At 41.4% G+C, this 24647-nt stretch overlaps 1 protein-coding gene across 3 annotated transcripts in view; it reads right to left on the reverse strand.

The window, feature by feature from the left end:
- The window catches only part of STXBP6 (syntaxin binding protein 6), a 246731-nt gene extending 228843 nt beyond the window's left edge, over nt 1–17888 (reverse strand). For 2 of the 3 annotated variants that reach the window (XM_027110968.1, XM_027110971.1), the window contains exons 1-2: nt 17783–17849; nt 17379–17493 (exon numbers count right to left, since the gene is read on the reverse strand). The gene's annotated coding sequence lies outside the window, so the exon portion shown is untranslated. Of the gene's footprint in view, nt 1–17378; nt 17494–17782 lie in introns of all 3 variants that reach the window. The other variant, XM_027110969.1, reaches the window with a different exon arrangement.
- Nucleotides 17889–24647: the final 6759 nt, after the last annotated feature.

A 24647-nucleotide genomic window follows, 5' to 3' on the forward strand; every position in this document is an offset into this window, starting at 1 on the left:
TGTATGTGCATGTGTGTATGCTCCTATAACACAGAAATCCTCCTGTGGCTCTGGATAGCTGTATCCATTTCTCATTGGTAAGCCCCACCCAACCCAGCAAAAGCTGGGAAGCTCTGAAGAGAAAGAGGACAGGTTAGGGAACAGGAACTTTTACAGCTAAATTAAGACTAAATAACATGTTTAAAAAAATACTCCAGTGCCTTAATTAGTTTGAAGTTATTTGGTGTTGGTTGATGGCTGCAGCATTCCTTGATACTTAGTTATTTACAAAATAACTATGCTGATTTCCTCTGTTCTAATTCTACCCCTCATTTATCATATGGTTCTCAATGGTATGTAAATATAAAGACAGCTCACTGTAGGGACTGAGACAGAAGAAGTGCAAATGATTAAATGCAAAAGTCATGTCAATACAGTGCGGAAAATGAAATTTTTCTTTTTTTTTTCTATGCAATTAACCCAGAAACCACATGGAAATTAGCCAAGAAAGAATGCTCAGTAATAAACAAGCTTGATTACAGAAGCCCAGCCCCATAGATACCTACTCTATTACAAAATTAGAGTGCTCTAAACTCTTAACAGGAGTTGAATGGAAAAAAATCCAAAAAGATTCTGGCTTGAGATGTAGCCACTCAGCTGATAGTTTTATGATGTCACATCATTAACTACTAAAGAACTCATAAAAAAACAAAAACAAAAACCTCCACAACCAGACTTTCACAAGACACAGAGAAAAAAAATAGAAGAAAAGGCATAGGAAGAAAATAGAAGATTCCATGGTGTTTCCAAAGACCCAGGTCAATCAACAGCCAAAGACAATATCTCTAGAGTAGTTGTTTACAGATCAGGGAACTCATTTCATGGAAGAGGAAAGGCAGCAAGCCAAAGGCTTAGCAGTCCCAGCTCCTCCAATACATCTTACTATGTCCAAGCATCTGGCCTCACCATACCAGCAGGAGGCTGCCCATCACCAGATGTGGGCTCTAGTCTACTAGACAGAATATAGGCTGAGCTGGTGACCAATGTATGTATCTCGCAGCTAGATTAAGGCGTGGAAATTTCTTTTCCCTTTTTTTTTTTAAAATGAGCATTAAGAGAGTCTCCACCATTGTACACAGGGTGTGTTGGGTGTTACACATAACATTTAGTCCATGGGTTTCAGAATGGCTAGACTGCATCGTGAGAGAACCAGAGTTGAAATGGACATCACTGAGAGCTGTGGATTCAGATTGGATGATGGGGTCCCATGACTGCTTCTCAATGTAGCAGCAGCTGACTGTGACTTTGGGGTGCTTCCTGTTAGGAAAGAGGTAAATGAATGTGTGGTTTTACCTATGAGGATTGGGTTACATTAGTAGAGGATATCTTTGGAACTATATGTAGGAAGTGAGTTAGGAGCTAGGCAGGGAAGGGATGTACAGGACAGGTCACAACTCAAGATGCCTTGCTTCTCCCTTTATGGTTCTCAGGGGAGCTACCCAACTGCCTGCTTTTATGAACCACATGGGTACACCTTCCCAGTCCAAGCTGAGTGGAACAGGAAAGGCCCTTGACCCAGGAAGAGTCAATCCAGCTACAATATGGCCTCACTTAAAAAGAGAAGCTGGGCCAATCAGATTCTGAAAGAAAACAGTTTCTTTTTCTTTCAGAATCTGAAAGAAAATGACCCAATGACCAAATAGCAGTGGAAGCTGAAGCTTTAACTGTCATTTATGATGCAGAGAGAGGCTGAAAGACAGATTCATGTAAGGCAAACTTAGAAAACTGACCTGTAGATTGAGGAAAGGATGGTGCAGATATGCAGAGAGAAGGAGAGGGAGAGAGACAGACAGACAGATAAAGTAGACAGAGAAAAGGAAAGGAAACACTCAGAGCCTCTTGGGTACACCCAGTTTTCTGGTTCATAAGCAAGGTAATGAAAAACTCCTATTTTCCTGAACTAATTGGAATGAGTTGCTCTTACATGCAAACAAAAGGACTTACTGGAAGCAATGAACATTGGCGAGCAACTTAAAATCTAAGTATGTATCTCACTTTCTTTATTCATATAATAGGCCTAACACCTGCCCAATCAGTTCACACAAGCCATTGGGGGAGCACAGTCAGATTACTGTGAATGTGTAATTTGTTGTTACCGAGGGGTGTGGATAGTAGAATGACAGCAAGTTCACAGTTCTAAATAAACAGAAAACTTTCCTTGCCTATGTTAACCTGCTCAGCTCACTGAGCTTTTATCATCCCTAAAGGCAAGACAAAAAGACATATTCACGCAAGACGACTTCTGGACTTTATGTAAGAGGGGGGGAAAAAACCCAACCAATTCAAGGTTATGATTCCCACAAACGCAAACCACGCTAAATATGTCAGCTAAAAAGTAAAGAAAAGAATGCCTAGAAGACAAACTTTGGTGACAGACAAGTAGACCTCTGAGAACTGCCTTGTCTCCACTTGTCTCCATGCCTGCACAGCCTCAAGGGCCCTACTTCTCACACAGAACTTCCGACTCCAGAGCTGGTACACCTCCCCGCCCGGCCTCCTCCCCTCCACACCCACTCCCAGTTCCCACGTGGCGGGGCGGCACCCGAGGCCCGGTGTGGCCATTCTTCCTCCCGCTGCTTCTCCTCAGGCTGGACGAGCTGCCCCTCTTAGGTACCACATGTGCAGCTTTATCACTGGGCCTGGCATATTATAGGCAACTGTACGTTTCTGCTGGTGGGTCTGTGTCTCCAACCAGATTCTGAGCTACTGGAGAATGCGGGCACCTAGCACAGTGGCTGGTACATCACAGGGCTGAAAAGGCCTGTCTTAAACGCATGCCTTTAAGGTCCACGCTCCTCTTGTCCCACCATCCCTGGGCTGGCAGGTTTCCTGATAAGGGTACTACTCAGCCCCACAGTCATGCTGAAGAGACTGCTGTGACCATCTGCTAACTTTTCTTTCCCTTGGCTCTGCTGCCTTCATACCAAAAACAAGACCATGACCAACCCGGAGAACGCATGTTCTATGCTCCATATTCTCCCTAAATATATTAAACGGATTTTTTTAAAAAAAGAAATTCAAAGATACAATCTTACCAGCTCACATAAAACAGCTTCAAGACCGTAATGCAGGGATCTGCAAACATAAACAGCCACATAGTAAATAATTTAGGTTTTGCAGGCCATAGGGTCTCAGTCACAACTCCCCAGATCTGCCGTTACAGCATGAAAGCAATCACACGCAACAGACAAATGAATGTGCAGCCTGTGTTCCAATAAAACTTTATTTACAAGATCAAATGGCCAATCCACAAGCTGGAGTTTGCAGATACCTATAATAACCCAATGAAACAAACACATATCACAGATATACTCATGTGCAAAACAGCAACGCCAGATGCTGAGGGATGTGCTGCAGTGTCCCAGGCCCACACTATTCTAGAGGACAACCACCCATAAGTAACAATGAAAAACAGGCAGACTTGATGAGTATGGTATAGAAGCACCAAAAACATCCAACAGTAAACCTCTGAGCGCCTGAACTGTTGACCACGACCTTCTTTTCCAACACTCTTCCCTGATCTCTGGGACATCACGTGATCTGGTTTTCTTCCAACCTCTCTGACCACTATTTCACAGTCGCCTTCACAAACTTGTCTCCACTACCTTGTTCGTTCCTAAAATGCTGTTACTCCTCCGGGTTCTGGCCTACAGCTCTCTTGTCTCTGCCGTCTATAGTCTCCCCTGGCAATTTCATTCATTCCTAAAACCTATAGGCTGAAAACAAATCACATCTACATCTTCTTCCCAGGCATCCACAATGAATTTCCATCTGGATGAACCACAGACACATCAGACTCAACAGTCCAAAACGGAATGAATCATCTTCCCCTAAAGTTTCCGTGTTCCTACGTCAGAAACCAGAAACACAAGCCTCCTCCTTACCTCCTCCTCCTTTACTCCCTCTGATCTATGCCCTCATCCCTCACAATATATCAGTTCCCAAATTCTGTTTCAATTCCACATTATAAATCTCTCCGCATCTACCCACTTCTTTTTCTCTCTCTGTCCTTGCCCTCAGTCAGGCAGCCATCATCTCCTGTCTTGATAACAACCTCTGAACGGATCAATCAATATCCCGGTTTGCCTCCCTCCAACCCACTTCCCACGGTAGAGCTAGAGTTACTTTTCTCAAATACCTGGGGCAGATTATTTACCAGCCGTCTTGGCCCAAGCCCACCCTTTTGTGCTCTGCTTTATGATGCTGGAGCTAGAAATCTGCAAACCCCATCTTCCAGACTCCCTTGCAACTGGTTTCTTGTTCAATTCTGCCGTTGCGAGCCACTGGCAGATCGGAAGGCAGAGGTGGGGAGAAGGAACTCTCCCGTTTTCCAGCTCCTGTTGGACTTCACAGTAGCAGCTATTCCAGTTCCCCGTGCTTTTAGCACTCTATATACTAGCCGTGGACCCCCCTGGATGGTGGGAGCACCGGCCATAAGGTAAGTCCCTCCCCAGAGGCCCATGCAACTCCTCGGCAGTTGGCCCCTCAGCTGTACGGTGGCCCCTCTGAGTTTCTAGGTTTACTTAACCACGCCCAGTCCCTTTTGCTCCTCCCACCCCCAGGGACAGCAGCCGTTTCCTGAAGTTACAAATCTCTGTGTTACCTCTGCTTCCACTAGTTATTCTTTCAGCCCTCCGACACCTTGTGTCTCCAGTTCCCTACGTCAGATCACCTGTATCTGAAATATCAGCCTGGCATCTATTTTCTGACTGGATCCTGGCTGATGCAGTACATGGTACCAGGACTAGTTCCCAGGAAATCAACCCCAAACGTGGGATTCTGGGACGGAGTTGCTTACCTCTTAGACCTTGAAGGTGACAACCTCGTGCCTCCCAATGCACTCCCTACACAGCCGCCGCTGTGATGCTTATAGAGCGTCTGCCATCACCTCATTGGCTCACCAGTGCCATCAGGAAAGTGAAACCCACTACGGCTCTCAGGGTTCTAGAGCCCCTGTTTCTCTCTCTAGCTTCTCCCCTTGCCACTCCTTCCTCCTTCTCATGTTCCAGGCTTCAACCACCCTGAACCCCTTTCCATTTCAGAACCACTCTCCTCCTTCATTCCCTTCACGAAGCTGTCCCCAGCCTTGTATATGGTGTCCCTAATCCTCTCTGTTCATCCAGTTAGCTCCTACTTAGCTTACATGACACCTTCTCCAGGAATTCCTCCCAGATTTGCCTGCAGCCTAACTTCATCCATTATAGCAGTAATGATACTGCCTGTTAACTCTGTCTTTACTCTGTATTCCCACAGAACCACGAATTCTGGGAAGACAGGTACTATGTTTATCTTGCTCCCAGTTTTAATCCCACATAGCAGGTTTTCAATAATAACTTGTTGGATGAGTGAACAAATCCATAAATAAGAAGGTGTAGATTAATTCCTACAAGGGAGATGTGGGAATGCTTCTTAAAGAAGGTAGGATTTTGCCCTGGGCTGCTAAACCCAATCTCCAGCACTGCAGAAATTTTACAGAAATTATTATCCTTAGTTTCCATGGACTCCCAAAATAAGTAAAAAGAATTATTTTTCTTCTAGGGGTATCCAAATTATCAAGCAGCTCTTGAAAAATAAGCTTCTTGGGAATAAAACATATCTTTGGGATTTATCCACAGGCAAACCACCTGGATAAAACTACCTTAGAAATATAGTGACTGGGACTTCCCTGGTGGCGCAGTGATTAAGAATCCGCCCGCCAATGCAGGGGACACAGGTTCGAGCCCTGGTGCAGGAAGATCCCACAGGCTGCGGAACAACTAAGCCTGTGCACCACAACTACTGAGCCTGCGCTCTAGAGCCCACAAGCCACAACTACTGAAGCCTGTGAGCCTGAAGCCCGTGAGCCTGAAGCCCGTGCTCCACAACAAGAGAAGCCACTGCAATGAACAGCCTGTACACTGCAATGAACAGTAGCCCCCAACTGCCACAACTAGAGAAAGCCCGCACCCAGCAACGAAAACCTAATGCAGCTAAAAAATAAACAAAGAAATTTATTTTAAAAAAAAAAGAAAGAAATACAGAGATTGAACTCTTCTGGATGTTTATTGACCCATACTTTCCCCTTTGAGAAGGCCTACCTGGTTTCCAACATCTGTTCTAAAGTAAACTGTGTATAAGATCCCAATACACTTTATTGCTTTCCTTTCAAAAACCTCACACACACCAGATTTCAGAACCTGCTTTAAATCAAGTATGTCATAAACCTGAACAGTACTTTCAGAACTCAGTAAATGGAAAGAAAAATGCTTCAATGAGGTAAATCTCTTTCTATGGATCTCGCTATATAGATTTACTATATATATTGGAAATGTGTTTCCATATTTGGAACTCAGTCTTACCCCCACCCCAAATAGTTTAAATAATAAGAGAAATGGCTAACTTTTCCTAAAGTTTTGTAACTTTACAGGTAAAAGTAACAGATCTACATGAATTTTGCTTCTCAAAACTTACCTTTCACACTTTAAATTTATGATGAAATAGGTCGAACATTGGCCAAAAGCTTCTAGGTTAATTTCTTGTAATGCTTCTTGGCCATTTAGTAGACTTGTTTCTGCTAAGTAAACATCATAACATTTTGCAGTTCAAAGGTTTTTGTCCTCAGGAATTTGGTTAACCATTTACTTTTTCCCTTGATCTCTTCTTGGTAGCAACAATATACTTTAGCACAGATCAAAGATGGCACACATTTCTTATTATGTTCAGCTAATTATATTAAGACTATTCTTTTTTTTTTTTTTTTTTTTTTGCGGTACGCGGGCCTGTCACTGTTGTGGCCTCTCCCGTTGCGGAGCACAGGCTCCGGACGCGCAGGCTCAGCGGCCATGGCTCACGGGCCCAGCCGCTCCGCGGCATGTGGGATCTTCCCGGACCGGAGCACGAACCCGTGTCCCCTGCATCGGAAGGCGGACTCTCAACCACTGCGCCACCAGGGAAGCCCAAGACTATTCTTAATATAATTAATAGAATAGTCTTCGTACAACACTTAATAACGTTAAAATTGCACAGCAGCACAAGAGGAGAAATCATTACCTAAAAGCTGTTTAGCTTTTCAAAATAGGAAGCTGTCTCTACTTTCCATCATTACTCTACTCTCTCTTGACTTTGACAATGGGCTAGTGCTGGCCCTGCCCCCTTTCCCCTTGCCTTCCTCACAGCCAACTCCTTGGTCAACTTGCAACTGTCAGCCTAAATGGTCTTGCTACACCTGAAACTCTCAGCTTCATTTCCCTCTGTCCCATCCTGAGAAAGCCACTCAGAACAACAATCCCCAAACCACTTCTCTCGTGAGTTTCAGTTCAACCTTAATTATCTCGTTCTTGGCATCACATAGGGTTTCTTTGCTTCTCTCTTTTCAAAAAAAGGGAAGGGGGAAGGAAAGGAAGGAAAGACATAGCTCTAGAGCTACCAAGACATGCATGAGTGTGAGCACACCCTTCCTGAGAATTAACAACTAAAAAAGTGAAAGTAAAAAAGTTGAGGCCCCAGTTAGGTGGAAGCGCTCACCTACACGCCAGCTGCAGTTCTGACAACTCTTACTCTTTGACCTCATCGCATTATTTGCCTCTTTGTGCCTGCTTTGGTCTCCTCAACTGTAAAATAATCATGACATTAATACCTGCCTCATGAAGTGTCATGAGGATGAAATGAGATCATTTACACAAGCTGTTTAGAACAGCACCCACCACGGTCACTCAATAAGTGTTACCTCTCATAACTTTCTTTGTGTCCTAAAAAGGCCAGTCTACTCACACAAATTAAAGTGGAAAAAAATCGATAAGAAACAAGAGATATGAGAGAAGAAAAATGGCAAGAAGATGGGCCTAAAGTAGAGAAGCTCTTTAGGTATGATGAGAAAAGACACTGAACGTGGATGTACACAGAACATTAGGTAGGGAAGAAATTAGGCCAAAAGAGAGACACATCTAAAGGTGAAGGAAGCACTGTCATCCAACTAGCTTAGTGGCTTGGCTATAGAGTCTTCAGACCTGAAAGGGCTCCCCTGTCCTGCTAGGCTAGAGTTTTCCACCAGTGCTCCCCCAGTGCCCTGGGGGGTCCCACAGAGTCCCCCCAGGAGCCTCCTTGAGGATGGGGAGGGGGAAGCCTCAGCATCACTTCCCACCCATCAACTATTCTAGCTCAAATAGAACAGTTCCACTGTTACCTGTTTTATTTGCTCCCAACTTAAAGACGAGATCCTTTGAATAAAAGTTCTATTTCTAAAGAAAAAAAGGGAAAAATAAAAGCATAAAAGGCCACTAATCTAGTCCAACACTCTCATTTAACAGATTAAGAAATGAGGCCCAGAGAAGGGACTTTATGTAAACCCATGCAGCATCTATGTTTCTTTCTCAGCCCACCTAGGAGCTGCTTGAGGGCAGCATTCAGGGTTTACTCTCCTGTTTATATCCCAGATGGGAGCACAGAAACTCAATTAAGGTTGTTGGTTTCAATGAAAACGTTCTTTTCTTTCAACATTCTGAAGATATCACTCTTCTTGCTTGCATGGTTTCTGATGAGCAAGAAGCCACTGTAATTCCTATCCTTGTTCCTCCACAGGCAAGGTGTTCTTTTTCCCCTCTGGCTTCCTTCAGGATTTTCTCTGTCTTTTGTTTTCTGCAGTTTATATAAGACATGCCTTACTCTGTGTGTGTGTGTGTGTGTGTGTGTGTGTGTGTGTGTGTGTGTGTGTTGTTGTTGTTGTTTTGGGGGGGTACTGTGATGTAATGGGAAGTATATATTTGGTCTTTGTCCCTGGTTCCTGGCACAGAACTCCTAAAACTCTTGAAATTGCCAGAGTGATAGGAGTAACAGGAGTGTCTTGTTATTCATAAAAAGCCCTTTCCAGCCATACCTGAGTTTATGCTAATAAGGTGACTCCTGTGGACCCTTAGAAGAGAGCTTTAGGATGGGGGCTGCTTGCCACAAAGACCAAGCCATGATTAGGGGGTTGGAATTTTCAGCAGCCCTCCTTTCCTGACCTCCAGGGAGGAGAGAGGGGTTAGAGATTGAATCACCAATCACCAGTGATTTAGTCCATCAGGCCTACATAATGAAACCTCCATAAAAAACCTCTAAAAATGAAGTTTTAGAAAACTTCCAGGTTGGTGAACATACAAAGGTGCTAGGAGGGTAGCACACCCGGAGAAGGCATGGAAGCTCTGTGCCCCCACCTCCCCACATACAGCTTGCTCTGTGCATCTCTTCCACCTGAGTTGTATCCTTTATAATAAACTGGTAATAGTAAGCATAGCACTTTTCCTGAGTTCTGTGAGTTGTTTTAGCGAATGATCCAACCTCAGGGGGTAGGGTCATGGGACCCCAGAATTTGTCGTTGGCTGTGCAGAAATGTCAGTAGCCTTGAGCACCCCATTTGTGGCTGGCATCTGAAGTGGAGACAGACTTGTGGGACTGAGCCCTTAACCAGTAGGGTCTGCACTAACTCCAAGAACTAGTGTCAGAATTGAATTGAATTGCTGGAGACCCAAGTTGGTGTCAGAGAACTGGAGAACTGGTGTGGGAAAAAAACAACAACACATATTTGGTGTGGGGTGTGGGGAGAACCTGCAGGTATTGGGTTGGCCAAAAAGTTCATTCAGATTTTTCTGTAACATCTTATGGAAAAACACAAATGAACTTTTTGGCCAACCCAATATTTATCTCAAGCTTCCTGGACATGTGGTTTGGTGTCTGTCATTAGTTTTCAGATATTTCTTCTGCTCCTTTCTTTTCTCCTTCTGGCATGGCACATATGCTATGCCTTTTTATATTGTTCCACAGACTTTGTATGTTCTATTCTTTTTTTAAATTATTTTTTCTCTTTGCATTTAAGTTTGGAAAGTTTCCATTGATCTATCTTCAAGTTCACTGATTCTTTCTTTGTCAGTGTCAAGCCTACTTACAAGTCCATCAAAGTTACTTTCCATTTTTGTTACTATGTTTTTGATTTCTACCATTTTCTTGTAATTATTTCTCTGAGTTTCAATCTCTCTGCTTACATTACCCATCTGTTCTTGCATGTTGTCTTTTTCCATTAGAGCCCTTGACATATCATAATTCATTTAATTTCCTTCTCTGATAGTTCTAACACCTGTGTCATAAGAGAGTCTGTTTTTTGCTTATTATGTTGTCTCTCTAGACTGTGCTCTTTCTTACCTGTTTGCATGCCTTGTAATTTTTTGTTGAATGTGGGGCAGGTTGTGTCAGTCGATAGGAAGTGAGGTAAGTAGGCCTTTAGGGTGATGATTTTTTATTTTTCCATCATAGTGACTATAATGAAAGCAGAGGGTAGCATTATCTTCCACAATAAAGCAATAAATATTCTTGAACTTATTAATCATTATTCCCTGTTCAAACATGTACCTTCTGTTAGGTCTCTGGACTGACTAGTTTCTCAGGCTACCACTTGAAGCAACACCATTTAAACCACTGTGAAAGGTGGGATCACAATACCAGTCAAGGTTAGAGACAGCACTAATTTATCCACATTACAAACTAGTTGCTTTTCTTATAACCCAACATACAGTTGTGGTAAAAACATTCTCCACAACTAATTCCTTTAAGTAGATGAGACTGGACCAGTATTTTCAGGCCTCTATAATGTCATTTAGGCCAGTGAATTGAGATGCAGAAAAAATTTAACTTCTTTGCTATTAATCATCACAGACTACCTTGAGAGAAGATAATCAGCTGCATATTTCCAACATAAATGCTTACAATTTAAGTAACTATGACAGGGAAGCCTAAACAATTGAGTTCTTGAGACTTCCTAAGTCCTGTTAAAGAAACAATGGTTTCCCCATCTTCACCAAGCCAGCTGAAGTTTAGCAACAAGTAAGTCCACACTGAAATGTTCACATCGCAGATTCTTGAATGTAAGGGTCAAACAATCAAAGATGTGAAGATGATCTTTTGCTTCACTGACTTTTGGCAAAAGGATCATAAACTGACAAAAGAAGTGAGAAGAGCAAGATCAGAGAAAAGCTCTGGCCAGCTTCTTTCAAAGTCACCTCTCAGCTGGAGAGGAAGGAAGGACCAGTGAAGAAAGACATGGAAGGTAACCCCACTGCTGCTCAAAGGAAGATATGCTGATGAAACGCCTAATTTCTTTCCTAGCCATTAGTGTCCTCAATCCTGTTAAGTCATCCTTCTGTTGTGTTACCGATATTAAAACGTGCTCTTAAGAAGGAGCATAAATCCCTGAGGGAAAGATTTCAGCTGTAATTGTATTAGGGGAAACAAGCCTAATTACGAATGTGCATGTACCTCTTTACAGAGAATTCTCTAGAACCTTTGCTGAGTCAAGCAAGACCTAAGATACAAACCTAGTTACCAGGCAGATAAAAACTAATCTGTTGTTCTTCTATTAAATCAAGCGGCATAGTACATATAATAACATGAGAGGACTCTTTTGCCAAGAAAAGCATAGGAATGTGCCTCAGTATCATCTACCAGACACGAGCCCTACAAGTACCTTTGGAACCAGGTCAAGACACACGCTACTACACTCATATAGCAACCATTTAGCCCATCACCTCTCTCCCTTCTCAAACCTCATGCTGGGTGACTCCTGTTATTGGCTAAGGCCAGCATCACAAACGTAAACAAGGTGAAACATCACGTGAATTGACAGCAACACATCCGTAGCAGGAGTGATGTTCACCATGGAAAGGACTATTCGCTGAGCATGAAACTAGCTCAAGAAGCTCTTCCAGCATAAGAGATTTAAGTAATTAATTAATTCATCAAACATTTATTTAGCCACACATAATATATAAAGCACGGTGCTATGCTCTGGGGTAAAGGACTAGGGAAAGAATACAAAGATAGCTGAGGTGTGGCAATCTGTGGATGAAGGTCTGACTGGATTAAGAGTCACAGACAAACAGCACCTGAAGTCAAATGTACCACTCAGCTCTTAATAAAATCACTAACTGGTGAAAAACGGTTTATTCCTATAGGAAATCCACTCGATTTTTTTCTTCCAGTTTTGTTGAGATATAATTGACATATAGCATTGTGTAAGTTTAAGGTGTACAGCATAACGATTTGACTTATCACAATAAGTCTGGTGAACATCCATCATCTCATGTAGATACAAAATTAAAGAAATAGAAAAAAATGTTTTTTTCTTGTGATGAGAACTCTTAGGTTTTACTCTCAACTTTCATACATAACATACAGAAGTGTTAATTACATTTATCCTGTTGTACATTACATCCCTAGTATTTATTTATCCTGTAACTGGAAGCTTGTACCTTTTGACAATTCCACCTCCCCACTCCCCACCTCTGATAACCACAAATCTGATCTCTTTTTCTATGAGTTTGTTTGTTTTTGAAGTCTAATTGGCCTACAGCACCATGTTAGTTCTTGTTACACAACATAGTGATTCAATAGTTCTGCACATTTCAAAATGATTACCGCAATATCTAGTTACCTTACAAATACATCACATAGTTACTGACTATATTCTCCACACTGTACATTTCATGCCTGTGACTCATTTATTTTGCAACTGGAAATTTGCACCTCAGTCTCCCTCACCCATTTCTTTCCTCTTCCCACCCCCTCCCTCTGGCAACCACCTGTTTTTTTCTCTTTGACTTGAGTTTTTTGTTACCTCCAGCTGAGAGTACCATTTGAGGTGGTCTGGTCAACTAAAATATTTGTGGACAAGAGGAAAAAAGAAGAAAATCAGGGTTAGCTAGCACTCTACCCTCAGACACTGGGGCTACAAGAAGAAGCGTAGCTCTCTGTAAGCACTGAATGGTGAGTGCAGTAATAAGTACACAGCCTGAACCTATAAGCACAATAACCACCCCCTTCCAAGAGCACTGATTCTGACATTCAGGTAGAAACAACTGGGTCCAGGGTCCCAATGAAGTAAGAGTAAAGCCCTGAAACTGTGGTTTTTGCCTCTCTCATTTACCACACAGAGAATCAGTATTAGTAAGGGAAGGCTAGTCACTGCTGAAACAGACCTCAAAATATATTATGGCTCAAACACCTCAGAACTTTGTGCCTGGGAAAGGGGTGAATGAGGTCTTCCTCTTATTCACACTGAAATAGGGATTCAGGCTGCAAGGCTCTGCCATCTTTATCAGGGTCACTCTATTGGCTAGAACTCAGTTACCTGTCGCACGTAAGTGCAAGGGAGCTTGGAAAATGCATTCTTGCTGTGGGCTCAGGAAGAGGGAAATGTGGGTTTTGGTGACTAACCTACAGCCTCGGCCACTGTATTTTATGACTTTTCCCTCCCCTTCCAAGCTTTCCCTTGCTCTCTGTGGATATGCATGGATGCATGTCTGTACATATGTGTGTGTGTGTGTGTGTGTATATCACACACACATACATATATAAAACTATGTTTTATACAGTAAACTTTTGATCCCATCTGTATAATAAATGCCAGGGAGCCTCACACAAAGATGGGTGACCCTTTATTTGGAAGGAATGGGAATAACTGGATATTACGACACAGGTGAAGCAGCTCATGAAGAAGCTTTGCTTAGCTTCCTCTGAGAGGCACCTTCAGACAAGGGGGATAAACCCTCCCACGTCCACACTTCCCTTAGGGACCTTATCAAGATCCACGCAAATAATACACTCATGAGGGGCTCATCTCCAAGCTGGCAAAATACTAGTGCAGTACATGATTTCCCCTTATAAAGGGAGCAAAATGCTTGGTATTTCCTTGAGACCCTCAATGATTCCATTTTCTGGCTAAGAATCATCACGCCTTAGGATCAGCACTTTCGTCACCAGCACTAGAAGTTGGCTTTTTTTCTCAGAGCAATCTTTCACAAAGAAAGCATATTTCACTTCAAGTGTGCATTTTACACATGAAACGAGGGGTAGAAACAGTGCTGCCCTGGAATTTGGACACCGGGCAACTGCTAATCCACCACTCCTAGGTTAGTTACCCCATACCCACCTCCCAAAGCAGTTGACTGAAACACCACGCCTCAGCAAAAGACCAAATCAGCATACGCTATGGACTTTTTGTGATATGGAATCACTGGCTTGCAAATGATCTACTATATACAAATATACTAGACCATACATTCTGTTGGCAAGGTATATACATGATTAATCTTGTTATTCCCCACAATGCCTTGTCTATATACCATCACTCGGTAAACACTTGCTGAATGAATACCGTCATTTGAAAAATGTGTCATCTGTAAGTCCTCTGCATTCGTCCACATAAGGGCTGCCAGTCTTGGGGACTCATCCATGACTCATTCTGTGCACAGTCTTGCTAATAGGTGTGAGATAAACGCCTTCCGACTGTGACAGTGACAATGCTGGCAATAAGGTGACAGCACGATCAGCCACAAAACAGAAAGGACTGGGCTGTTTCATGCCTGTGGGTCTACTCAGTCCCCGGAAGTAGTGCAAGACCCCAGGTCCTAATACGGTTCCCTCAGCCCTATTCCTATCTCCCATCCCTGTTTTAATTTCCTCCAGAGCTCATATCGCCATCTGACATATTTAACTTATTTGTGTGCCTTTCTCCCAACAAGAAGCTCTATAAGGACCAGGAATTATGTCCATGTTGTCTAGCACCTAGAAGAGTGCCTGGCACACCAGACGTACTCAATAAACATTTGTGGAAGGAATGGATGAAATAAAGAAGATATTTGGATTCTTTTCTCCAAATCTGAAGATTTTAGCCACAAAAGAAATGATCCCTGCAATACTCCAGCATGGTTAGATTCTTCTGACCTACTGAGAACATCTCAAAAAGAGATCTCACAGACAACACATTTGTTAGGTCATAAAGCAGGGTTTCTAGAAACCCAAGTTATTATCATGCCATCTTAAAGTCCCCAAATAAACTGAGAATGGACAGAATCTCCCGGAGTGGACACACGTTGGGCAGCCTTTCACCAAACAAGGACCACGTGTGCAGGCCTTGCTCCCTCTCCATTCTAGACACTTGCCCATGGAGCCGGCACCAGCACCTGAAGCATGAAACCAAATAGGAGGATGGGAAATTTCTTCAAACAGCTTCAGAAACCAATTTTCCTGAGTCTCACATGAGCAAAATGATCAGATCCTAGACCCAGCTCTACCCATGGGAAGCAGCCACGATTCACTTAAAGGAAGAAAAAATATGGTTCAAGTTCAAATTCTCAGCTTTCCAAACATGGCCATGACCTGATAAAATAAACTCCTTTAGGTTAAGAAATCACTGAATGTTAATATTAATTTACCAAACTCTTGTTTGAACTTTAAAATCCGCATTATATTTAATTTTTGGTATATGGGAGAACAGTGTCTATCGGGAACGATGATCCTTATTCATTCATTCTTCTGTTGACTCTCAAATAGTAATTAAATAATACTCACAAAGTAATGGTAAAAAGACTACCAGCTTGAAAATGTGTAACACAAATGATATTTTACACACCAAAATGTTTTTATACATTTTACACATCAGAAGTTTTTAGAATTTACATTCTAAAGACATTAGGATCTAACAATTCATAGAAGAAGGGCAAAGTTTCTAAATCCCAAAACTCTCACTGTTGTGGCCTCTCCCGTTGCGGAGCACAGACTCCGGACGCACAGGCTCAACGGCCATGGCTCACGGGCCTAGCCGCTCCGTGGCATGTGAGATCTTCCCAGACGGGGCCCTGCATCGGCAGGCGGACTCTCAACCACTGCGCCACCAGGGAAGCCCAGAAGAGTTGTTCTTATACCCTTAACCATACTTTTCAAATTTTCCACTAAGACCCTATTCAAGTACATTCTGGCCAAAAGGTTTGTGTCAAGTTTTGTTTTTGTTTTGTTTTTTTCTTTTTAAAGTAAGTACTACCCTAGTCAGCCCACCAGCCAGCCAATATGTATTATGTGTTAAATCTAGTACTAGGCATGGGGAATATGAGACTCAGATATAACTTTCACCGTGAGCTACTAGATAGATTCATCAGCAAGTACAAAGGACACACTAGATGACAGCCAAGACTCTTTCTAGCAAATTTGTTTTGTTTTGACTTCAGAACAACTTTAAACAACTATAAGACTTTTCAAGACATCGAGTTAAGTCAGGCAACAATGAAAAAGTGAAATTTCTAACTTAGGGGTTTGGGATTAGCAGATACAAACTGTTATATATAAAATAGATAAACAACAAGGCCCTACTGTATAGCACAGGGAACTATATTCAATAGCCTGTAATAAATCATAATGGAAAAGAATATGAAAAAGAATCTATATATGTATAACTGAATCACTTTGCTGTACAGCAGAAAATCAACTACACTTCAATAAAAAATTTTTTTTAGAAAGTGAAATTTCAAAATACTTTGGTAAGTAGAGAAATCTGTTTTTTTTTTTTTTGGCCCACCACGTGCTTGCAGGATCTCAGTTCCCCGGCCAGGGACTGAACCCAGGCCATGACAGTGAAACCCTGGAATCCTAACCACTAAGCTACTAGGGAACTCCCAGTAGAGAATTCTCCATCACTGGGTTTAATACCTGATGTTCTAAAACTTAAACATACACGTATCTTATTTCCTGGAGACTTTTTTCCTCTTAATCTCATGTGCAGATCACTTGAGTTCTTTGCTTTTCCATTTTTCTACTTGCTTCTCAAAGCAACAGAGAGAAAAATTACACAAATTATACAAAACTATGCAATAAAAAATTAAACCACATTTTCCCCCAGACCTAAGTCCACAAACGTCATGTTCCACACATCATGGAGCATAGTCAAACGCACACAAAAGCTCTCCCCCCTCAGTGAAACAGAAACCCAACAAGCCCAATCTCACTCACTAAGGAACATGGCATGGCCACAGTGTCACATACTCTCTGAGAACTCACTCCAACTTGGTGTTGACCCTCAACTAAACAGAGCGGCTTTTCCAGTCCCACTGGTTTCTGTTACTGGGCTCCAAAGCACCCACATATAGACTCTTCATGCAAAAATGACATCACACACAAAAAACTTGCATTTAATACCAAATCAAAATACCACACATTTGAACATCACACGATCCTAAATTTAAGCAACAGTGACTGCCACTGTATGTTACAAATCACTCAATGCCACTGCTTATCTTTTCTTGAAAGAGTTAAAGCACCCCCCAGAGAGACATGCTGTTCTAATAGGCCATCCCCACTTTTCACACCAGTCCAGCTTCACCTCAAGAGTACAGAACACAACTGCTCCCCACGGTGGCTCACTGAGCTTTGGGGGAACAGGCAAGAGGTCTTCAGAGCTGCAAAAGCACACTGGGAGAGCCTAAAAGAGTTTCCTGTTCCTCGTGGGAATCATCGGTATAATCGATCCCACATCCAAGTGCACTCGTGTAATTCTGAGTTCTCACCAGTAGAGATGTTCAGCCAAGGCAGTCGTCACAGAGTTGTTACATTCTGGCTCACTTTATAATGGAGATTCTCGCTGAGACTTGGAGTGAGATTTATGGACTCCTCCAAAGTTGCCTGGAATTACACACACAGCAAGAACAAAAATAATCTGGCCCTCATTTTCACCTCAATAAAATGGTTCTCCAGTAAACCTGTTCAGGCCATTAAAATCAATTTCCACTTCCTAAGCTTTTCTGTTCCTCCTTAAGAGAAAGAAGGGCATTAAGTAAACAAAACCTGAATTTTAAATCTGACTTCAAATTGCCTGGGGCTAATTCATACTTAAGTAAATAAATAAGTGTGGCATAAACTAATAAATATCTCATATATATGTAAAACATGTTTTTATAAAGCATTCACCTACCTTTAACTCAGCCTTTCCGTTAGGACTGCACTTCATGGAAAACTCCACACACACAGCACCTTCCCTCCTAGAACTTCAAGGTCCTTATGAAGGAACAGAACTTTCTAAACAGGAAACCAAAGTGTAGAAAGGCGGGGCCATTTTCCTCAATGACACCAGAACCCAAAATTCCTGACATTCCCCAGCCATAAGTTCAAGGCTTGCTACATCATAAACCACATGCTGTGGTTCAGTGAGCATATGGAGACAGGACGGTTCAGTGAACTGAACATGAAATTTAAAAAAAAAAATTTGTTTTTGCAATTTGGTCAAAGTGGCAAATATGAAAGAAAATAAAATTTTGACATGACCCATGGTAGTGCCCATCCCTATGAAACACTACCTTTACTCTAACTTGCACGTATTCTAAAACTATCTTCACAACATCAATGAATGACTTGCTAGAAAAGCCCAGGCACGTGACTTTACAAATCCATAAATCTAAATGCAACCAGTCACCTAGAGCAGATATTTAAATCATTTTGCTCTGACATTTAATGTCGAGAAAAATCACAAGCAAGGCTCCAGTGGAAAATGAGTTTGCTCATAAAGAAAAAAACATATCAGTATTCAAAATCTACTTTCCAACAAAGACATCTGCATTTTACTGAGAGTCCTGAAACTCTGGACAAGTTCTTTGCCTCACTCCCCACCTGAGCCACAAAGTAATGATGAAGCACCTGAACAGTGATGTGAGCTCTGAGCCAAGCTTCCTCTATGAGGACACTTTTCCAGATGTCACCTGAGGCTGTCAGGTGTTTCTTACTTTGGCAAATACTCAAGGACGTTACGTAAGGCTGATCGCCTCTGGTACATACACTAGCTTCAGAAAGCCGTTTTGAAGGCTTATTTCCTTTTCTTATGATGGAAGCTCTCCTGTGTGGCTGGGAAGTAAGAGTCAATGTTGTTCAGTATCCAAAAGAAGACGCAGTTACTGGGAATGGTAAACAAAGGACAAGTTACTGAGTTCAGCTCAACACAGTGAGACAAAATAAAGATTCCCCCAAGGAGCTAGAACTGCAAAATCCAGTGGTTTTAAGTAGCCATCTTTTAGAGGTTTGTATACTATTCAGTGATGGAAAAATTATTTTATTTATTTATAATTTGATTGAAGTATAGTTGATTTACAATGTTGTTAATTTCTTCTGTACAGAAAAGTGATTCATTTAAACAAATATATATTCTTTTTCACATTCTTTTCCATTATGGTTTATCACAGGATATTGAATATAGTTCTCTGTGCTATACAGTAGGACCTTGTTGTTTACCCATTTTATATATAATAGTTTGCATCTGCTAATCCCAAACTAGTGATGGAAAAATTACTGTCCCAGGCTTAAGGCACCATTATCTGAACACTGCAGGATGTTTTCTTGCAGGATTTGATTCAACGAACTACAAGATGAAAAAAAGGTATTTCTAAGCTACATGTTCAAGCAATCAATCGGTACCTGGGTTCAGAAATTAGTGGGAAACGCATGAGCCATTATTTTTTAATTAATTAATTAATTAATATTTTTGGCTGTGTTGGGTCTTCGTTGCTGTGCACGGGCTTTCTCTAGTTGCCGTGAGCAGGGGTACTCTTCGTTGCGGTGCGCGGGCTTCTCATTGTCATGGCTTCTCTTACTGCGGAGCACAGGCCCCAGGCGCGCAGGCTTCAGTAGTTGTGGCACGTGGGCTCAGTAGTTGTGGTGCGCGGGCTCTAGAGCTCAGGATCAGTAGTTGTGGCGCACGGGCTTAGTTGCTCCGCGGCTTGTGGGATCTTCCCCGGCCAGGGCTCGAACCCGTGTCCCTTGCATTGGCAGGTGGATTCTTAACCACTGTGCCACCAGGGAAGCCCGCATGAGCCATTATTGAATTCCACGGGCCAAGCAGGCTTTTCGCCAGATGACTGAAATCTTTAAAAGCTGCCATGCTAATGAGTTACTACTGCATTCTGAATTTCCTTACTGTGACCAGAAAAACAACATATTCAGTGCACGGTTTTACATTATATCATGGAGCTATAGCAACCACTCATCCTGCCTCTACATCTGTTTTTCCCTTTTTGACAGCCATTCCGTTGGAGAAAAAGAACTGCTAATTTTGTTTGGTGGCCTCTAAAATGTACATGTCTGGCATTTCGGGCAGTGTTTACAATTTCTAAGCTTTAATTAATCATAAATTTTGGATATCAGTGATTGTTTTACAGGGAAAAAAACTACTGCATAAAAATCTACGTTCAAATTCTGGTTTTGCTATTTATTAGCTTTGAGATTTGGAGCAGATCACACCCACATAATAAAAGAGTTGACAAAAAAGGGAGCTGATTTACAAGGTCACCAGTGATTCCATGTACATGGCAAGAAATGTTAAAAAATGAGCCTAGAGCAGCAGTTCAAGTTTTTTGGTCTTAGGACCCCTTTACATTCTTAGAGATTACTGAAGACTCCAAATTCTAGAAAACAAGAATATACACACATTCCAAGAGCCAACATGTAGCCTCTAGAAAACTCCACTAAACACATAAGAAAATAAAAGAGGTAAACAATGTCTTAGTACCACAATGAAAACTGTTTTGACTTCACAGACCCCTTCAAAGGGTCTTGGGAACCCTCAGGCACCTTCAGATTATACTTTGAGAACCACTGGCCTCGAATATCTTAACATACAGAAAGCAGAGAAGCTGTCAAAGACCACTAGAATCATACCAAGAGGATCCAGGAGTCAGCACCGAGGGACTCCCACTGGCCAAAGACGGGACAATTTTAGCGTCAAGAATAAATGCAATGGATTAAAACACCAATATTTTTTCATTCATGAATTCTTCCTGAATCACATACCTCTCTCATTCTCTCTCAATGGCTACCTTTTGAGGACATTACTAATTAGCTGGCTAATGGAGCCAACAACAGTTGACCCTTGAACAACATGGGTTTGAACTGTGCGGATCCACTTATATGTGGGTTTCTTTCAGTAGTAAATACTACAGTGCAACACAATCTGCTGTTGGTTGAACCCACCAATGGGGAGGGTCGGACTATAAGTTATATGTAAATTTTCAACTTCATGAAGGATCAGCACCCCTAACCCCCATGTTGTTCAAGGGTCAACCGTAATTACTTTAAAAACCGGTAAATAAAGAGAAAGAATCAGACATATTTCCTGCCTTTCCTACATAAATTTTACCCAGGAGAACCAAGTAGCTGATTAGAAGAAGTTTCTCTTTATTCAAGTATTCCAGTTAATAAATGAAGAAATGATGGAAATGAAGATTTTGAAACCCCTAATCACCATTAACTGTTCACATCTCTCTTTTTCTCTCCTTCTCTGTCTTTCTGTCTCTCTCTCACACACACACTCTCTCTCACACACACACACACACACACACACAGAGGGAACTGGTGTTAAATGCCTCCTGATGAGAGTACACACATACTTAGAGTATTCTTGACAAAAACTGGAAATAGAATTTGACCCAGCCTCTAGACGTGACTACCAATTCCCAAGAAATTTGGTGGCTAAAAGAATATGTTAAACACAGGAACACTTGACATTTAACTCTGTGGGATGTTATTGGCAAAATCCAGCCAATAGACCAGAATAAATGGTCTGGTTTGGCAAAAAATAAATTGCAAGGAAAAGATAGTGAAGGGTGAACCTACAGACTAAAAGGTACTGAAGAGGCATGTCAATCAATTGCAATGTCCGGGCCTTATTTGGATCCTGATACAAACCAAAAAAAAAAAAAAAAAGAAAGAAAACAGATAAATCTCAGCCCTGACTAGACATTTCATATTTGATTATATTACAGAAGTTCTTAAAGTATGGTAATATTACAGTATTAAAAGAAAAGCAAGAGTCCTTTTCTTTCAGAGATGAGTATAGAAATACTTACTAGTGAAATAATAGGATGTTAGGGATTTGCTTCAAAACAGTCCAGGGTGTGGGAAAAGAGGTTGGGATCTAAATGAAGAAAGATGGCTATAAATTGACCATTGTTGAAGCTGAGAGAAAGGCACACAGGGTCCATTGTAATGTTCTATTTCTGTATGTTTGAAATTTTCCACTCCAAAAAAACAGAAGTGGCCATGAAAACATCTGCTTGTCTTCTCCAGCGATTCTGTGAGCTGGGAAGGCAGGTCCTCTCTGCCGCCCAGCACTCAGCAGCATGGACCACACAGCAAGTTTCTGAGGCACTCCATGACCCAGGCTGCCAGCTGACCTGTGACAGGGTAGGTTCAGCAAAGAAGCCCTGAATCCTCTGTCTCTGAACCTGAGACATCTTTCCAACAGAGCAGGAAACAACACTGCATTTAGAGTATGATCCTAACCGAGAAACAAAAACTCAACACAGAGAAAGGTGTAAAAACTCTTCACAGATAAAGAACACACATGAAAACAGTAAGTTTAAGGTTTTTGTTGTTGTTGTTTATTCTCCCGGGTATAGGGACTATGAGAATTTGCTTTTCTTTGCATCTATTTCTCTGAATTTCCCCAATTTTCTGCAATTACTGTATTAAATGTGGGAAGAGACCTAACAAACTATTTTTAAATCATCTATAATACCAAAACTCTATAGACAGTTCTTTTTAAATAGTAAGAATATTTTCTTTGTTATATTTCTGTGAAGCTTTCCATGGCTCAGATAAAGGAAGAACATTATAATCATGAAGAAAATATTAAAAACTATCATTGAGGGATTTTTAATTCAATTATGAAAGCAACGGAAAAACATCCTTTTTATATTTGGGAAAGGGGAGATACTCTTCATTATCTTTTCCTCTATAAAATAAAGGAGAGATGCTATTTTTAAAAAACCCCGTCTGGACAACCTAGCCCAAGAAAATCTCTTGAGATTCTTCTAAAACCTCAGTTTCAGCACTGGAAGCTGGGGACAAACAGGGGTGTCTGGGACCTAATGAAAGACCTTCTTTCCAGATACTGGACAGGTCTGGAGATGTGCATCTATATACATCTATGTATATGTATATCCCACCACCACCCCTCCCCTCCCCCAACCCACCCCACTCCTTTCCATCAGTTCAGGAAAGAGAAAGGGAAATTTAGTTTAATGCCAAGATTCCACACCTGGTAACACCATATTCTCCAAGGGAAGATGCGTCCCACAAACAAAAACAGATTTTTTTTTTCTTTTTTAGAGAAAATGTTCCTTTCAGATGAAGATTCTTAAAAAAAAAACAAACTAGGCGACAGCTTAGAATCCTATGCCTGCTTCAATCATTTCACTTAGAAAATGAAAGAATATGTGTTCCGTATCTATTAATAATTGAACATGAAAAAAGAAAAACATTGGAAATTGGCATCGATAATTGCTATGTTTTCCACACGGGTCTAATTAAACTTGACTTAGACTGCAGACTGCCTTTTTTAACCCTGCCATTAAATAAACAAACAACAACAAGAAAAAGAAGCTGAAACTGGTACTTCTCCTGTGCTTTATATATACTGTGGAAGGCTGTACTCAAATCAAGGGAAAAAGTTAAAATGACTCAACATATAGCATTGGAACCTTGAAGTTAAAGAGTGTGAGACTTCGACTACATTTCCAACGTGAAAATCACCAATCTGACATTTATGAGACTTTGAGTAAGCTGTTTAACCTCTCTGCACAGCATGGGTTCCTCTTGTACAAAATAAAGAGTGGGAGTGTCATAGGGCTATACTAACTGAGATGAGAAATGGAAAAATTCCTAGGACAGTACCTAACACATACATGCTCTATAAATGCTACCCTATTACTGCTATTATAACTTAATACACCTTTTTTCTACTCTATCCTCTCCCTTTTTTCCTTTTTTCATCCAAGAAACAAAGATTTTACAAACTTCTAATTCTTTAGCCTCATCAGTGAATACTGTAATCTATTTTAAACCTGGACTCTTCTACTTTCCCCAGAGCAGAAACTTTTTGTCTAGGATGCAGTTAGATTTCCCTTTACTTTATGAATGGTAGCAGATTCCCAACTCCCTGAACCTAGAAAAAATCTCTCACAGTTTCTGAGATCCTAGGCAATCCTCAGAATCAGAGACAGTCACTCCCCAATCCCCACCAGATGCCTTTGAACTGGGGATCTAGTTTCCAATTCCACTAAGTCACTCATGGCTCTTTTGAGAAAATAAGTCTTTCAGACAATCTATGCCAATAAGAACGATGGGGAGAAATTCACATGATTCTAGAGAAAGGAACACAAGTCTTAAGAATATTCACATGTCATACACAGCTTTTACTCAAAAGAAAATTCTAGGTGTGTTGTACTATCAGGGAGACTCCTGGATATGAAATAGAACATGAAAAAACAAAAAAAACCCAAGATCATTATATTCTAGGCTACAAGGAGTCAGAAAGGGGAAATGGAATGAGATTCACACATGCTTTAGGTTCTAAAAACATGGGAACTGGTGTGAGAACTGAAAGCAAAGTTAATGTCTTACATTTAAGAGAAGTTGGCAGATAAAGGCGATAAACAAATCTGAGGTGAGTGCTGACCAGCAGTACAGTGTACAGTGCTGAGTAAGCGGTAAAAGATTTAGTAGCAATTAATATGAAATAGTCCAGTAATGGCATAGTCAAAGGCCTAGGTATCTCTGTATATATTTGCACCCAAGCTGAAGTGAATGTAATGGGACAAATCTTTTATTCGCCAGAATTCTCAGAAAATAGGCAGTATTTATTTGTGCTAGCTGTTAAGGTATAAAGTGAGGATTGTCCCACAGCTGCCCCTATGTGGATAGAACTTTGATACTCGAGTGAGAAAGAATATGAAGGAGGGGTGGAATCAGTATAGCTGGGGAAAGATCACATATGTCAAACTGTGACTCTTCGA

This window comes from Aethalodelphis obliquidens, unplaced genomic scaffold, assembly GCF_003676395.1.
Source record: "Aethalodelphis obliquidens isolate GAN/ISIS:26980383/991018 unplaced genomic scaffold, ASM367639v1 scaffold10, whole genome shotgun sequence".
Classification (NCBI taxonomy): Eukaryota; Metazoa; Chordata; class Mammalia; order Artiodactyla; family Delphinidae; genus Aethalodelphis; species Aethalodelphis obliquidens.